The sequence below is a fragment of the Lissotriton helveticus genome, chromosome 4_1 (assembly GCF_964261635.1).
Source record: "Lissotriton helveticus chromosome 4_1, aLisHel1.1, whole genome shotgun sequence".
NCBI lineage: Eukaryota > Metazoa > Chordata > Amphibia > Caudata > Salamandridae > Lissotriton > Lissotriton helveticus.
The window spans coordinates 1,615,285,126-1,615,304,425 of NC_136063.1; the positions used below are offsets into that span (position 1 = coordinate 1,615,285,126).

Consider the following 19,300-nt stretch of genomic DNA (forward strand, 5'->3'; position numbering starts at 1 on the left):
CACTGCCTTCCCAAACCCTGACGGAGAGCTATGGGTAGACGGCTCTTGCATTAAACTCCCCGACGGCACCACCTCAGCTGCCTATGCAGTTACCACAGCCCGAACTGTAGTTGAAACCGCCCGCATCACGCAACGATCCGCTCAGGCAGCAGAACTGATTGCCCTCACACGAGCATGCATCCTAGCAAAGGGGACGACAGCAAACATTTACATGGACAGCCAGTATGCCTTCGGGGTGGTTCTTCATTTTGGGCTCTTATGGAAGGAGAGGGGATTTCTGACATCTCATGGCACACCCATCCTGCACGGAGATCTAGTCTGCGATCTGACTGAAGCGGTTCTCCTCCCCAAACGACTTGCCGTAATCAAATGCCAAGCACACAAAAAGGTGACAGACATCATTGGACAGGGAAATGCACTGGCCGACATCACTGCCCGAACCACAGCTGAGAACAGGACGACGACTCGCATGTACGTGACTAGGTCACAAGCAGAAAAATGGACGGACGCTAGGGAAACTATTAGGGACATCCAAATGGCCAGCTCACCACAAGAATTGACTGAATGGGCACGGGTGGGATTAAAAGACGATGAAGGCTGCTGGCGGACAAAAGACACGAACAAATGGTTGCTGCCCAACTCGTATCTGATCCCCATACTGACGATGGCCCATTCCCCTGCACACATAGGATCTGCCCCTATGACCGAACTTGTCTCCCGAGTTTGGCATAACGATAGAATTGCAGACTCAGCCAAACGATTAGTCCAGCAATGTCTAGTCTGCCTGCAACACAACCCTGGGAAAGGAACCGTCGTACTCCGGGGAGGGTTTGGGGTCCCCAACCAACCATTTGAAGTCCTACAGATGGACTATATCCAGTTAGAGAGATGTCAAGGACTGAAGTATGTACTTGTTGTCGTATGCGCTTTCAGCAAATGGGTGGAAGCGTACCCGACGCGTGACAACACTGCCACTGCCACTGCAAAAGTACTACTGAAAGAGTTCTTCCCTCGCTACGGCCTTTGCCGTATTTTATGGAGTGACAATGGCCCCCATTTTGTAGCCGAGGTTATCCAGCTCATCCTGAAAGGACTAGGGGTACGACAGAAATTCCACGCAGTTTTTCACCCCCAATATGCTGGACTGGTCGAGCGGCACAATGCCACATTGAAACTAAAACTGGCGAAAATAGTGGCTACCACAGTACTAAAATGGCCAGACGCTCTTCCCCTAGCATTGCTGTCAATGCGTTCCACCCCCACCAAACACCACTTGACCCCTTACGAGGTCGTTTTCGGCCTGCCCATGAGTATCTGGTCCGCACCCAAACCGACATCTATTCACGACGTCCCGGACGTCCTAATGTCTGACTATCTGTATAACCTAACTAAAACACTGTCTGTTATTCATCATCAGGTGCTGCAGGCCATCCCCGATGCTTCCAGGGGCCCCGGACATACCATCCAGCCTGGAGATTTCGTCCTGATTCGGAACTTCCAGCGGGAGAAGAGTCTGGAACCCCGCTGGACGGGCCCCTGGCAAGTCTTGATCACCACCCGAACAGCTCTTCGAGTGGAGGGGAAGCGAAATTGGCTGCATGCACATCACTGCAAGAAAATCTCTCCGACCCTGACGTCGACCGAAGACGTGACCACCCAAGAAGAGCTCCTGCAAAAAGACCGACCATCCCTGAGCTGCTACCCTGATACAGAGACACTCGAATTGGCGAAATTCCCTGATCCCACTGTGCCATCCAGAGAAGGGTATAACCTGCGACGAAAGGAGGGAGTTTCGGCTAAGTAGACCACTGACTAAAGTTACCATTCTCAGAGTGGCGGCCTGACACTACAAAGGCTGCCAGGAGAGAAACCAAACGAAGTCTGTGGTTCTGCCCACTACCGAGCACCTTGAAGATGATGGAAGCACCCGATACGAAGATGATGGAAGCAACCGGACATCCAAAGACCCACTACAGAAACCCGAAAACTGACAGGTTGCACAGCTCAAAGACTATTGCTCTTCTTATCACTCTTCTCTTTTGCCTCCTCCTCATGACTACCTTCTGGATCGTGGAAGAGAACGCACCGGCTCATAAGACCTTTCTAACGACTGCACGGCCTACCACCATGAAAGAACATTACCTGGTCTCTCTTTCACCTCAAATCCAAGAAAGGCGTAAGGAGTTCTGGAACAACTCCTTCGTACAGTTGCTGCACCAACACAACCTTGCTGCCAATGCCACGAATTGCTGGATCTGTGGGTTGATACCACATGCCATTCCATCCCCTTCATCCCTTCACCTTTCTCTGTTCATGGCTCCTGCCTTGCTTGGCTGATCCTCTTGCAAGAGAGCTACAGAGACAATGCCACTTCCAGCGAAACTATGTCACACTTTTATCATGGAGTCTGGCTGAACAAAACCGGAAGAACTGCTGCTCCTTTTTGCCCTCTATCCTCCAATGCCTCTGTTCACATGGACATCCCCACCAAAGAAATGGTAGAGATGCAAATATTCAACAATCCAGCCAGACCCACCTTCTCCTACCTCCGGAAACGAACAGCTGCCACCCTGACTGTGGCCCTATCTGTCGTCAATGTTTTGGGCCTTGTATGCATCACAGGCCATGGGACACAAATGGTGGGCCACAGCACTTGCCGCATCACCAGAACTTTGGACTCAACCGACCCGCCCTCTTTTGTCACCTCTCCAAACATGTACTTCGTCTGTGGTACAAAAGCCTACACCTGGCTCCCAAAGGGCTGGAGAGGTACCTGCTACATTACCTTCATCCTTCCTCCAACCTATGTGGCTCCGGCAAACCATCACCGACAGAGACGAGCAAAGGACATCGAGCAGGCCGACTCCACTGGAGCACAATTCTTGGATGCAATGAAAGGACTTGTTCCACTTTGGGGTCCGATGGCGAACAGTCGTGCCATTCGACATTTATCCCAGGCAGTCGAGACAACGATGAACATTACAGCTGGTATCCTCACAAACAATACAGCCGAGCTTCAGGCGGTCCGTCTGGTGGCTCTTCAAAACCGCCTTGTTCTAGATGTGGTTCTGGCGGACCGTGGAGGAGCATGTCGTATCATCGTGTCCAGCTGTTGTACCTACATACCAGACAATTCACCCTCCGTCTACAAGGCCATTGAACACCTCCACAGACTCTCCTCAGAAGTTCATCAGGAACAAGAAGGATGGTCGCTTGGGAGTTGGTTCTGGAGTGCTGTAAAGGACTGGGGATGGAGGTTGCTCATGATTGTACTGATACCAATCGTCGTAATATGCGGACTCTGCCTGGGTATTCAATGCTTGCCACCTCTGTGTTCACTATTTGCGAACTGTTTCTGCCCTAAGACTCTGAACTTTGAAGCTGAACGCATGAAAGCTTTGTATGATGTAGAAATCCGTAATATGATGGGGATAGACATAGATTGACAAGCTGGCTAGATATGTTGAAAAGGGAGGACTGTTAAAATCTAGATTGCGACGTAAACATTATCGGCGCCATCTTGTCCCTTTTAGGATCATATGTGCGCGTAAGTAGCAGCCATTTTGAATGCCATGGCCTCTCTGCCCACTGCCGATAGCCAGCCCGTCTCTCACTCTCCCTCTCTGACCCCGCAAGCATCCCCCGCGCGCTGACAGCCCACGCTCTCACATGCTTGGGCCATAAACCACCCCTTCAGCGCGGCCCTGCCTCGGAGCCACATCCCGTACCCGGCTAACACCTCCCTCTGTCCCTTTGATGATCACACATCCTTTGATGAACCCCCTTCCTCTGTGCCCGATTGTCCGGCCCGATCCCAGGCCATCACCTAGCCCTGCGGATGCAGTTTATTGCCCCTTACAGTAGGAAGCTGTCCCTCTTCAAAGAATCTATGACTGATCAAAGCCCCCACCCCATGAGATCCGATCACCCGCACACATTCCGGGAACCAGCGGAATATCCAGCTGCACGATAGTCATCACCTATTGAGATCGGGGTGGGGACTTTTACTGTAAATATGTGTGGGAACGGGTTTGAAGCGGGGATTCCGAGGATGTCTTTCCGTACTTCAAAGTACTGACAAGAACATGTTTCATACAATAAAGCCATAAACCTGTGTATAAGAGGCCAGGCCTCAGAGATGCGGTTAGAGCACCTCGAGAAGATACCCTGTTGTCTGATTTGACGTGTTCTGCTCCGTCGGAATAAACTCCTGTTTCCTGCCTTCCTGTCTCCAGCGCCTGCCTCTTTGTTTGGTAATATTGAATGGTATGAGAGGCGGCTAACGCCGGGCAAACACTGAAGGTTCTTGGTCGACATCGGCCCTACCTTTCAACATCATTGCCCTTCCCATCAGAATTTCATGTGGACTCAATCCTATATTTCTGTCAGGGAAGCTCCTGAGACCCATCAGTACAAGAGGTAGTGTATCTGGCCATTTCAGCATTGTGGAGGCACATACCTTCCCTAATCTTCATTTATTTCTGCCATTAGGCTGTTAAACTACTCCAGAAGCCTCTGGGTGATAAGCACAGTGCAGTTTTTGTTCAATGTTAAATGCAGCACAGATTAATCGGATTATCTCATTATTAAAATGAGGTCCGCTATCTGATTCAAAAGTCACTGGAAAACCGAATCTCAGTATCATTTCCCTCAGCAATAATTTTGCAACTGTCAAACTGTAATTTCTTCTAGTCGGGTATGCCTCCACCCATCTTGAAAACAAACACACTATGACCAATACATATTTCAATCCGTTGCAAGGTGGTAACTCAATGAAATCTAACTGTGGCCTAGTGAATGGTCTTTCTGCCTTTCCAATTGTTCACCAGCTAACTACTGCCTTACTACCTGGGTTTTGCTGCTGACAGATTAAGCATCATTGGCAAAGGCTCTCTGTGATTACCCTAAACTTTGGATTATACCAATTCTGTCTGAAAAGTCTGATCATTGCATCTCTGCCTATGTGTGTTGTTCCATGATATACTCTTGCCATTTGGGAGAGCAGGCAGTGTGGCATGACTGGTCTACCATCTGAGTACACCCACACTTCATCTTCTGTCCTTTTTGTACAACCTGACCGTATCCAGATTTATTTCACTCTCTCTTCAGCTTCTTCCTGCAATTGTCTGACCTCATCCCATGTTTCTAATGCTGAGAAAAACATCAGTTGGCAGCTGGTTTCATTATTTTCCATTTTCTTATTGATTGCCAATTTGTTTCTTGCACAATATTGAGCAATGTGGTAGGCATATTTATTGCATGCCGTCACATAGTAATTTCCTGACTGGTGTGTAGCACATTTGACCACTGCTATTTATTTTGGCATTTGTAATGCTTCCAACACTTCTTTTACAGTTTTACTGTTTCTGATAGGAGATCCTGAAGAAGTCAGAAATCCCCTTTACATCCAAAGCTGGCCGAAGTCATGCACAACCACAAACCAGTACTGGCTGTCGTGAATATGGTTACTCTTTAATTTTTCCCAATTTTACAAGCCTTTGTTAAGGCCACCAATTCTGCTACTTGTGTAGACTTGACTCCTTATGAACAGGATGCTTTAATAACTCCTGATATTTTACATACAGCATAAGCAGCACTTAGGCCTCCTTCTTCCATTCTCAAACATAACCCAACCACAAATAATACATGATCTGATTCCGTCAAGGGTAATTCTTTTATATCTGGGCGAGGTGTTGTACACATTTCAGTCCCATCCAAACAATCATGATCAGCTTCATCTTCAAAACATGGATCTGGTGGCAAGGTGGCAGGATTCATCATTGTGCACCTTATCACTGTCACATTCTCTGCTCCCAAAATCACTATTTCATACTTAGTCATCCGACTAGGAGAGAGATGTTGTGTTCGAGTTCTAGTTAAAAGAATCTCAACTGAATGTGGCACATAAGTCTTAACTGCATGTCCCATCACAATCGATAAGCTTTGCTCCGGACTCACACAAGTAGCAGCTACTGCTTTTAAGCAGCCAGGTAAAGCTGAAGCCATTGGATCCAAAGTGGCAGAGAAATACACCACTGGACGTCGGCTCAGTTGATTTCTCTGAGTCAAAATTGAAAGGGCAAAATTCTCTCTTTCACAGCAAAATCATGCAAATTCTTTTGTTTAATCTAGCATTCCCAAGGCTGGCGCCTCACAAAGACAATTTCACAACTTTACAAATGCTTCCAAACATTCATCACCCCAATCAATCAGATACTTTGCTCTTTTCCAAGTCAGTTGTATCAATAGTTTTTCCAGCAGGGAAAATCCATTTATCCACAGCCTGCAAAACCCAACCACTCCCAGAAACATTGGGTAGTTGCATCTGTTTGATTATTTTTATTTTTTCAGGGATCACTTTTCTAACTCCTCTTTCTATTTTAATGCCCTAAATACTTAACTTTTTGTTGACAAAACTGCAATTCCTCTGGAGACACCTTGTGTCCTCCTTTGGCCAAATGGTTCAGTAATGCAATTGTGTGAGTGACACATTCCTATTGTGTCTTTGGTGCCACCAATAGGTCATAAATATACTGAACCAAAACAGATTTTCTTGGCATTACTAATGACTCTAGACAATTGTTCAAGATTTGGTTAAAAATTGAGGGACTCTGTGTATCCTTGAGGAACTCGACACCATGCCAACACACAATCTCCAAACCGGAAAGCAAAGAGATACTGGCTATCCGGGTGCAAAGGTATAGAAAAGAATGCTGGACACAAATCAATCACTGGATACCAACTTGCATTCCATGGTATCTGATAAAGGATCACTGCTGGATTTGGTACTACCAGACAACAAGGCATTACAATCTTATTAATCTTTCGCAAATCCTGCACTATTCTGTACTTGCCACTAGGCTTTTTAAGTCCAATAATTGGTGAATTACAAGGGCTCCCTACTATTTCTTTCAAAATTCCTTGCTCAATCATTTGTTTAATTACTGGAGCAACTCCTTCTTTCACTTCTGGACTCATTTTGTACTGTTTTGTGTTTGGATAAACTGCACCTTTTTTCACCACTATTTTCACTAGATCAACATTTGTCATTAACCCTATATATTTTCCTGAAAAGTCCCATACCTCTGGATTCACAGTTGTTTTCAATTCTTCTGGCAATTCATTTTCAGTCATTTATGAAAACATCTCATCTACTTCTGTCCCTTGCTTAGCTAGCAACATTTTGTAAACAATATCCTCATCAGGTGTTTGGAAAGCAACACCATCAGGAGTACAATAGATTTTACAGTTCATCTTACACAATAGGTGTCTCCCTAACAAATTCACTGGACTTGAATCACAAATCGGGGCATGTCTTTAAAATTTCCAATATGCACTTCCATTGGTCTTGTACCTGGGGTTCTAATCTGTTTGTTTGATACTCTTACAACTTGGATAGTCTCGCCAGAGAGAGGTAGGCTTGGGATGTCTGCTGTTCTCATAGTAGACCGGGTAGCACCAGTGTCCAATAGAAAAGTGATGTCACTACCTTCCACTTTCTCATCAATAAAGGACCTGTCTGATCTACCGGCAAGGATGCGGCAAGCACGCACTCCTCTTCCTTTCCCCCCAGGCACCGTCATTGCGCATAGTCTGAGTCATCTTCATCATTCTGTAAAAAATATTGTGAAACTACAGGGTTTTTCTTACCACTTTCTCAGTGAAATCCGGTGTTCACACTGAATTTTTGAATGTTCACATAGTTTGGCATAGGAGCTTGTGGCACCTGATACTGTGGAGTTACTACCTGTTGCTGCTGTTGCTGGTTCACAACCACTTCATTCTGCATCTTCAGATTTAATTTTTGATTTGCCCCATTATTATTCTGAATATTTTTACACTCGTTCTTCCAATGTCCATGCTTTCTGCACACATGACAAGGAAATTTCTTCCTTGCTTCCTCTCTACTCATTCGTCCTCTTCCTTTACTACCATTGGACACTTTTTTTCAGTTTGGGCAACTACATTTGTTTCTTGCTGCTCTGTCAACTTCACTTGTACCCACATCATGTTCTCTTTTAACTTTCTGTGTTTTGCCTCAATGTCATCACTGCAATATTTTGCATATTTCAATAGCTCATCAATTGACTTGCTCTGCCAACACAACATATGTTGCTGAATCAACTGACTAATCTACGGTTTCAAACAATATACAAACCGATACACATATCCTTATCACCAATATTTTCAAAGGCGCTATACTGCTTAAACACCTGTAATAATCTCTCATAATAGACATGCACAGACTCCTTAGGTTCTTGTGTCGTTCTGTCTATTTTCACCCAATAAGTTTCTTTAGGAGGGATTTTCCCTTTTAAGAAAGTAATTACTTGGTGATACTTCTTCATCACCTCTTCTGACGGTGCTCCTGTTTTGGGATCTTTTGCATATTCTTCACTCGGCTAATAATCTGTAATCTTACACTCCGTCCATAAAGCAGTAGGAACCACAATGTCAAACAAGCATTTGCAATGCAATAGGTCTTGCATTTATGTAAGTTTGAGCTATTGGTATTGCAAATGAAAATTCCTTTTATTTTTGTTTTCGTTTTTAAAATATAGACAAAAGGCATTGTCATTTACAATGCCAATAGTTTAAACTTGCGTAAATGAGAGACCTATTGCATTGCAAATGCTTGTTTTTACTGTTTTGCTGACTTGGACTAGAACTGGAGGGGTAAAGTACCCTTCAGGTGGCAAACCTACAAACAGCCCGCTGCATATTGCCCAATTGTAACCCATGTTTTGCTGACAATCATTTTTAACAAATCTGTGAAAAAAATAGTATAGTCTTTTTTCCATATTCACATAATTTCTATCACGGATTTTGGGTTAATGTTTTAAAAAGGAGATGGGGGTCAAAATATGTATGTGCCCATTCCAGAACAAGGGCATAAAAATGTATACCACAGATCTTGAGGGCAGCACACTCACAAAAACATGGCTTCTGCCTTAGCACGTGGCATCAAAGTATGCTGCAGCCGGCTCCCGTTGACGAGCATTAGCTCAGATTTTTTAGCTCTTGTACCACTCACCCCACTGGACACGTACGAGAATTTAAATAATCTACAATTTGAGTTTAAAAGTTCTAAAATATATTTTGGAGAATGCGGGCATCGATCCCGCTACCTCTCGCATGCTAAGCGAGCGCTCTACCATCTGAGCTAATTCCCCACCTAAATTCGCTAGACACTGAGCCCCCTCTACTCATGTTCAACACAGGCATTCATTCCATATGTAATGGAGTTGGTGTTTTATTTAATCCTTTCGGTCTGCCCATCGAGATAACCAGCTCATCAGCAAACATGTTTTCTTACCTCAGTAGCCCAACAGAAAACTATGCTGACATTTATTCCAGTATAAAAATAAAATGTTAAAAACTGATCGGCATGAATTCTGACCCCTGTTATATGACAAAGAAGCATGCTGCCCCTCGATAGCTTGTTATAATGTAACAATGGATCTAATTGTATCTCACAAACTAACAAGTTCAATTCAACTCATCAAAACCTTAATCAGCATCCTGCTGCTCGAAAGAAAGCGCCTACAGCGGATGCGCCTTAAGCAGACCACGTTTCATGGCTTCAGCCTCGTCAGTGAAGAGAAGTTTGCACTTTAACTTAGTTTCCCTGGTCTTTATCACCACTGTACGTTGTCGAATGAATGCTAGGAGAAGTATTAACTTCTGTTCCCAGATGAGGCATGTGTAAGTTAGCAATGGGGCGAGGGTGTGGCGTAACGGCCAGCGCTACCCCACTAGATGCTGGGTTCGAGTCTTGGCGTTAGCTCAACATGCTGGGATTCTGGGCAAATCACTCAATCTTCCGTGCCTACCAAAAATGAATGTGTCCTTGTGTAAGGTAACTGATGCTCATGTAAAGCGCTCCAATACCTTCGAGTCGCGCTATATCAAACTGCAAAAAACACAAGCAATGGTTGTGGTAAGGAAGAGAGGAGACTGGGTGGACACAGGAGAAGGTATTAATAGGGACGGGGGTGTAATACCTCACGACGGATGGGGAAATAGAGATGGGTTCAATGGAGCACACTCTTGTGATAAGCCCGGTATTCACACTTTCCACTACAATGAGATTCGGCTCACGGGCCAAGGTCTCCAGCTCTTGCTGCAGCGGTGAAGGGGTAGTGGGTGGCGGCTGGGACCGCGGGGCTCCTTTACATTTTTGTGGTGTAAATGGAGTATGGCTGTAGTCTAATCTTCTGCTTACTGCACTCCCTGTTCTCTTGTCTGCCGATGCTGCTTCTGTGTGTCTAGCATGACAGAGTTGGTATTTTCACTGTAGTGATGGGATCGATGTGTTAATGAGTGTCAGTGCAGGTGTGTGCTTCTGCGTGATGGCTTTAGTGGGTGCTTGTGAGTGTGCGCACAGAAGTCGTTGTTTGAGCCTGTGTGATAGGGCCCATGTGTGAGCTGGCTACCTGGTGCTTGCTGTGCGTGCACTTTAGTGCTAATGTGCGAGTACATAGGAGCGATGTGTGAACTAAATACACGACGGTGTGAGCGCGTCCACTGGAGCGATGGGGGGAGTGAAGAACGGGTGCGCGTGCGATTAGGAGAGGTGTGAGTGTATGCTTGGTAAGTAGAGTGGTAGAGGGCGTAGCAGATCATTAAGATGAGGGAAACGCTTGCGGTGTGTTCACTGAACAGCTGATATAAGTGCTGTATATCGTTAGCGCGTGCTTGTGTCTAGTGATGAGGTAAATGCCGGCTGTTCTAGCGCCAACTCTGTATAGTGGAAAGAGATGGGCTGAGTGCTAGTGAGGTTAAGAGTGCAACCTGGCCATTACAGTAAGTAACCCATGTGCCCCAGGGGGTTGCGGTCTACTCAGCAGCTACGAGCGGGGGGAGGATCTTGCACCCCCTAAACAGAGATAGGAAGGGGTTAAGGGAGAACCTGTCCTGCATGTGTGAGCTGGCTTCCTGGTGCTTGCTGTGCGTGCACTTTAGTGCTAATGTGTGAGTACATAGGAGCGATGAGTGAACTAAATACACAACGGCGACGGTGTGAGCTCATCCACTGGAGCGAATGGGGGCAGTGAAGTACGGGTGCGTGTGTGATTAGGAGAGGTGTGAGTAAATGCTTGCTGTGTAGAGTGGTAGAGTGCGTAGCAGATCATTAAGATGATGGAAACGCTTACGGTGTGTTCACTGAACAGCTGATTTAAGTACTGTATATCGTTAGCGCATGCTTGTGTCTAGTGTCGTAGAAAGGCTGTGTTTGCGGGGAGAGAGAGGGGAGGTGCTGGTGTGGGAGGGGGGAGGTGCTGGTGTAAGAGAGGGGAGGTGCTGGTGTGGGAGGGGGGAGGTGCTGGTGTGGGAGGAGTGCTGCCAGGGCAAGGCTGTGCTTGGGGGAGAGAGAGGGGAGATGCTGGTGTGGGAGGGGGGAGGTGCTGGTGTGGGAGGAGTGCCGCTAGGGCAAGGCTGTGTTTGCGGGGAGAGAGAGGGGAGGTGCTGGTGTGGGAGGAGTGCTGCTACGGCCTGGGGGAAGCTTGCTGGGGAGGGGGAGGAGAAATGCTAGTTTATGGCCCAAAAGCGCGTGCCTGTGGCCACGTGAACTTCATGAAAACGCCAGCAAAAAGTTGGTGGTTTCATGAGGATTTTGAGCACTTGAATTCTCGATCCCTCAATGCGCTTGCGCGCATTGTAGGTCACGAGACCTAAAAAGCCATCCAAATTTTTCAACAATACCTTTGAAACTTTCACAAACCTTTCCACTTGCTTGTACCATTCAACAGGTGTTTCTCCCAACCTGGGAAAATCATTTGTAAATGACAAAATATACTATCTATTCCATGGAACATGAACGTATCCACCGCCAGATACCTACCTCATTCGACATACCCTTTCAATCTTTTCTAATTCTCTTATTGGAAATGCAGACGATGCTTCTTTAGCTTGTGCTTCCTCTTTATTTTTCATCCATCTAGATCTCCATTTTTCAATGTCTCCCCATTTTCTCAAAATGTTCATCAATTCTTGTATCTCAAGTTTTTTACCAGAAGTATTTATACTTCTAAATCTTTTTCAGTAAACTCAACTCGATATGGTTTCTGCAACAACTTCGGTCTCTCTATATCTATTCCAATCTCTCAAGCAACCTCTGTTAACTTCTCATGAAAAATCTTTGCTCTTCTAGTTATTCTTTTACACAAAAACAACAATTCTTCTTCACTATAAATGTTCGACCTTTCTGTGCTTACATTACCAGCTATCATTTCTTCCAAATCCACATTCAATCTGCTAATATGTGAAACCTTTGATTGTAAACTTCGTTTTTCTATTCCTTGCATCCATCTCTCCATATCCTCAGGAGTAACCATCGTTGAGCCTCCCATTCCACTAGGGCTTGTAGACACCTTTTCTTTCGCCTTTTCAGGTGTAACTCTCTATGGAGTCTCAGTTAAGGGTTCTATAATTGAAAGATCCATTAATGAAATAACTGAATCACTCTCACTGGCCTGATCATCAGACATCACTATTTCTTTTCAAAAATTACTTAAGGGAACTGTTACAGTTTGTGGTTTTGGACTACTCTTTTATCTCCATATAACAGGATCACTGGACCAATTGTCGCTGGAACGGTCAAAGCTTCAGTATTCAAATACAACTGACTTATTTTCTGTACTATTTCTTCTCTAGTTTTATTCAAGGATTCTCTCTCACTATCTTGTAATGCCCTAGTGATTGATGTATCATGAAGAATCTGTGGAACCAATGGTGTTCCCAACACTCGACACTCGGGGTGACCCTACTAGGTATCTCTTGATACGGTGGAGGGTTTTTAATTAAAATATCTTCCAACAATTCATCATCTGATTCTCCATACCCTGACACATTCATGTATTTTGTTTTTTCCTTACACTTGCTTCCGGACTGTTCTTCAGCTATTAACACTGGATATAAACCCTCTGATACCATAGCTCTTCTCCATTGCTTCATCTGATCCTCACGTGACTCATATGGATATCTAGGTAAACATCCTCTAAATATCCTACCACCTCTGAATTTTTTCTCGTTCTAATGCCTCAGTTTCCCATTCTTCCAAAGCCTCATACTGAGATAACCTAGGTGTTGGTTCTAAATCATTCATTATGATTCTCAAATTCTGAACAAATCTCTCATTAAACGGGCCATGTTCTGGGAAAGCTAGAACACCATCACCTTTTGTATACTCCATCCAATTTGCCAACCATACGCAAGTATGATATCCTCTTTCCATCATCATAAATGAAGCAGGCGTTTTTGGTGGTGGAATAGGAATTCCTTTGTGGTAAATAAATAAATAATACCCTATTTTTGAATGGATGAATGAATAACAGATAGCTCAATAAATAAGAGTCAAGATTCGAGGTAGTAGGAGTTTTGCAGGTTTAATACAGCATAAGGACAGGAACAGGACAACCTGCACAGGAACAGAATGGCAGCTGCCGGGGGCAGGATCGGGAATGACGGCAAAAAGGCTAACTTTTAATAACAGTACATGAGTATATATACATAACGCAAACACATAGCATTACATTGCAATAGGCGTAGCAGTGGGTGGAGTAATAGGCGTGACGCGTAGCAGTCGCGAAAGATAAGGGTGAAAAGAGGTGTAACAGGGCGTACACATAGACATGTGATGCAAACGTAACAGAATATGTCATGAATGGGGCGGAAACCATGGAGGGGGCTACCTGAGGAGCCGGGACCTCTAACCTGATGGTGCGCTCAAACTGGCAATGACGTATCACTAGGAGAAGCTGGGGGCTATGAACTCTGTGCTAGGAGCAGAGACTGAAGTCTGGAGAGTCAGGGCGACATGTACCTAAACCCTATCTAGTATCTGATGTTTAGGGAACATGTTGATATAAACTAGAAGTCAGGAGGGGAAAGGCTAACAGACTCTAGGACTGGGCATGCATTATTCTACATGTAGTGCGTGATGAAGAATATTAAATGACCATTAAATGCAGTATTTCTCTTACATGGAGACGTAAAAGCTAGACAATGACGGAAACTATTGATGCGATTCAGTAGCTTAGGAATGCAGAGAAGGAGGACTGAACTGATAACTGGAATCATAACATATTCTTGGCAGACTCAGAGGCAGAGCCAGGCTGAACCGGGCACTGCAAGGCAGGAAGTAAGTGAAGGGTCGAGGATACAGGTGGGGGCTGTATCGCTCCTCTGCGAGGGTTTCAGGAGACAGGAGCTGAATCTGGTGTCCGGGCCCTTTTGAGGCCTAGAAACGGGGACTTTACAATGGAATAACGTGCACACTGAGAAACGTGGCAACGTAGCTTTACATAGGCCTAATACTCGTATTATTCACGAGAACTGGAAACTGGCATACTAGAGGTGGACACAACTATAATTGCGTCTTTAATCGAACATGGGAAATAACATATGCATATTAATCATGCACACATAACATATGATGGATGACACGTAGGGACACAGAACATGGCAAAATTTACTTTTCCACATTCCCTCCTTGTCACTACGTTTCCATCAGGAAACATCAATATTCATGATACCATCTATCATTTCATACAGTATCATTTGCTCGTCTCGAATTTTCTTGGAACGGGATTTAGAACGGGACTTGGGACTAGGAATACAAGATGTAGCACAAATGCCGCAAATCGCAGGGCCACATTGTATACAGAGGCAGCAGCTGAATATGATCGCTACTGCAATACCTAGAAAGGACAAGACTTTCCATCCCCAAGCGGAAATTATACTCCAGAACCAACCGGACCATGTCCAGGTGCCTGGATTTTGATGTAACAGATGGGCAATTTTATGGAGTCTGGTTATAGCTGAATAAACAGACGGCGCGTTATTTGGAATGAAAATGCAGCAACTAGATCCGATGACTCTACAGGCCCCGCCCCTATCAGCCAGTATGACGTCAAGGACGAGACGATTTTGCAAAACTACAAATCTCATAGCAGATTGCTCCTCGGTTAAGTTACCTAGAGCAGAGGCAGTCTCATTTACTACAGCTTCAAGGGTTCTGGTTAACCTACGGATTAATTTACTATTCTGGATAGGTCCTATAAAGAAGAAGAAACCTCTATTGAAATCTGTATACTGTTCTAGAGCGGTTTCAGTATAATCGACAATTGGGGACTCGATCTCCCTTCTATGTCTAATGTGTACTAGATGTGTGTTTCTATGATAATCAGATGGGGCTAGGAAAACTGGTGGCAGTAGGAAGGCAATGTAACAGGTTCCCTCCCAATCGAGGGGCAGACGAACATATGCGGTCTGACCACAAATAAAATATGAATGACGTGAAGCTTTGAAAATAGATTTCCCACTGTCACTAAAACTGACAATAGTAGTACAATCACTATGTCCTACATGTATGGAACCATTATTTCGGACACATAATTCGCCTTTGACTGGTAGTACTGAAATAGCAGGTAAGTCTGGAGTAGTATCAGACTGAACATTCAGGACCATAAAATTCGAAGAATAATTACCTAAATTGTAAACTTCATTCTCTAGATCTAACCCGGTTCTGTGGGGGAGACCTTGCTTGTCTGGAAAACATGTACTGTTAAGAAAAGACATATCTGTTGAGGATGACGTTAACGTGGACCATGCTCCACACGAACCATTATGTGAAAACGGATAAGGAAAGAGTGGCAGAACTCCCTTCGGTGTCTGGAAAGGGGGGAGTCGACCACACACCCAACAATTAGTGGCATTGCTGGTCTGGTGTGAATGATGTAACATGCGGATAAAAGTATTATTACGCATAGCGAGGCGGTAAGAGAGTTCATGAGGAGGCAGATCACTAAACGTGTGCTCTACTGTAACATTAGAAAACTTATTTACATGAGAAACTGGAAAATACAGATAAAATGCATAACTGGTGCAGGAAATCATAATGCTGAGAAATAAAACGAAACTTAGAAAAACGATACATCGGATTGAGTTTTGACTAACTCTCTCACTATGAGGGTCTATTTTATACATGTCAGAAACAGTCTAACCGTTTCACCTAGGGGAGGACTTAGACAATCAAACTGGCTGACTTATTTTACTAGACCGGAGTTTCAACTTATACTCCTGCTGCGGAGTTTTCTCTAACGGGGAGGGTTCAGTATCATTGTTCTTTGCGGGACAGTCCTTAAGAATAGTACTTTGGCAATCCTTCAAATCCTGGGAAATGTTCTTTGAGACCGGTTTCAGTCCATAAAATTTCTTTACGTGCGAAAGGTGCACCCAGCCTTTGCGACCCTCCAACTTCACGGCTGTACGGGTGGCGAGGAGGACCTGTCGGGGCTCCTTCCAACGAGGCTCCAGCGGACTCGAGCGGTCAAAATTACGCACTAAGACCATGGATCCAGGAACGATTTCATGCGGTGCCACCTCGGTATTGTCTGGAAATGCGGCGGCAACCTGTGAACGACAAGAGTTGAGGGCAGACATCAAGGAAGCTAGGTAATCTGTCAGCATATTACTTGAAACATCGGTAATACTTCGGGGTCTAGGAGTACCCCACATGTTAGGGGGGCGGCCGAAAACGACCTCGTACGGGGACAGACCTGATCTGGAATGTGCGACCATGCGCATGTAGAACAAAGCGACTGGCAGAGCTACTAGCCAGTCCACACCTTTCTCTTTACAAACTTTTGCGATGCGAATTTTCAGGGTCTGGTTATGTCTCTCTACGAGACCAGCTGCTTCAGGATGGCGTACACAATGGAACTTCCACTGGTATCCTAACAAAAGGGAAACGTGCTTCATTAACTCAGATGAGAATGGCTGGCCGTTATCAGAATATACGACCCTAGGGAGTCCATAACGGGGGAAAAACTCACGAACCAACTGCTTGGCAGTGGTCGCGGCTGTGTAATCTGGGACTGGATATGCTTCTGTCCACCTGGACAAAGCGCATACAACTACAAGGACATACTTGAAACCTCGACATCGCTCCATCTGAATATAATCCATCTGGAGGACTTCAAAAGGGTGGTCAGGAGGCTGGAATCCCCCTTGTTCCACCGGGACACTTTTACCTGGATTAAACTGGCAACATATCATACAGGTACGGACTTTCTGCTTGGCTGCAGCTCGTAAATGCTTGTTGAACCAAATGTTCTGGATACTGTCTAACATTGCTTTTTCTCCTAAATGTGCCGGACTATGTGCGGTGTTGATAATGACTTGAACCATAGAGTCGGGGAGAAACCATGTGGTTTTACCCTTCGTCACCCATCCTTGATCTGTCTGGACCCCTCCTTGTTCGGACCATTTCTTGATTTCTTCGGGAGTAGCATGTAACTGGATATCTATGACATCTTGAGTAGGGTCCTTAACTGTCATACATGTAGTCAGATCTGGAGTATGTGTCATGTTAACTGGAATGTCTGGAGTCTGAGCTGTAAGCTTGGCTGTGCGATCTGCTAGATCGTTACCTTGGGAAATAATGTCAGTAACCTTCGTATGTGCTTTGCATTTCATGATAGCAATGGATGTCGGTAAATGTATTGCATCTAACAGAGCTTGAATAAGGAGACCATGCTGAATCTTGGTTCCATGAGAAGTCATGAAACCTCTCTCCTGCCAGAGCACTCCAAAGTCGTGTACGACTCCAAATGCGTAGCGTGAATCTGTGTAAACATTGACTTTCAGGTTCTTGGCGTGTATGCAGGCTTGAGTCAGAGCAACTAGCTCTGCTGCTTGAGCGGACAGGGTGTCAATACGGTGTGTCTCAATAACTTCGGTGTCAGTAGTCACTGCATACGCGGCGACTAGTTCTCCTGTACTTGTTCTCATGCATGAACCATCCACATAAAGTGACAGGTCGGGGTCTGGTAATGGAATATCTGTCAGATCTTGTCTTGGCTTTGTCGTAATATTAACTACTTCCACACAGTCGTGTGTGTCCGGACTTGAAGTAACTGATGGTAACAGTGTAGCAGGGTTCAGGACGTTGCAGCGTCTGATTTCTATGTGTGGCTGGAACAGTGTCAATTCATAACCTGTTAAACGTGCAATTGTCAAGTGCTGAGTCTGTGTTCGATTTAAAAGAACTTCCACGGAGTGTGGAACTTGTACTGTCAGGGAGTGTCCTAATACTATGGAATCACTTTGTCTGATAGCTAGTGCTGTGGCTGCAACTGACTTGAGGCACGCAGGCAGAGCCTGGGCTACGGGATCTAATGTGCTCGAAAAATAAGCACATGGCTTGTATTGTCCTGCTTGATCTTGTGTGAGAACAGATAATGCTGTACCTTCACGTTCTGTGACGAAAAGTGTAAAAGGCTTACTGTAGTTCGGTGTAGCTAGAACTGGAGCTTGGCATAAAGCTTTCTTTAATTCATTGAAACTAAGTGTATGTTCAGATGTCCAAGGGAGGACAGTCGGTGCGGCTGCCTCCTGTGTCGTTAACTGTATCAGTGGCTTGGCTAGGAATGCATACTGAGGAATCCATTGTCTACAATAAGAAGTAAGGCCGATAAAAGCACGTACCTCCTTCTGGGTCTTGGGCTGAGGAAGACTCGCTATTAACTGGATACGGTCTGGTGTCAACTGCCTACCCCTCTTGGACAGTAAGTGTCCTAAGTATACCACTTGCTGGACACAGAATTGAAGCTTCGAAGGGGACACCTTGTGCCCCATCTCGGCTAGGAAATACAGAACCGTCAGTGACGCTCGCTCGCAGTCACGTTCAGAACGGGCTGTGATCAGTAGATCATCGACATACTGGAGCAGGGCAGTGTCAGTTGGCATGTGAACATTATCAAGTTGTCTCTTAAGTGCTTGACTGTAAATACTAGGACTTTCTGTGAAACCTTGAGGAGCTCGTGTGAACATATAGCTCCTTCCATTTAAACAGAATCCGAAAAGAAACTGGCTGTCTGGATGAATTGGAACACTGAAAAACGCGTTCTTGAGATCTATTACAGTAAAGAACGTGGCTTCGGAATCAATGGCTGTTAATAGTGATGAAATGTCTGGGACAACTGGGTACTGAGGAATAATACATTTGTTAAGTTCTCGTAGGTCAATCACTAATCGATATACTGGGGGTGCATTTGGATCAGTACGTTTCATGACTGGAATGATCGGAGAATTGCATACATTGGAGTCAGTTTCTACAACTACTCCTTGAGCGATGAGCTCGTCAATAATTTTGGATAAGGCTGCTACAGCCTCAGGTGGCAATCTGTACTGTCTGATTCGTGGTAACACTACACCTGGCTTGAGAGTCACGCGATGGGGTGTGATTTGCATGTACCCTACATCAGTTGGACCTTGCGCCCATAAATGCTGCGGA

General features: G+C 45.1%; 1 non-coding gene across 1 annotated transcript; it reads right to left on the reverse strand.

The window, feature by feature from the left end:
* Positions 1-9,100: 9,100 nt before the first annotated feature.
* On the reverse strand, positions 9,101-9,173 carry TRNAA-AGC (transfer RNA alanine (anticodon AGC)). Its single transcript has one exon. It is a non-coding gene; the product is annotated as a tRNA-Ala (tRNA).
* Positions 9,174-19,300: the final 10,127 nt, after the last annotated feature.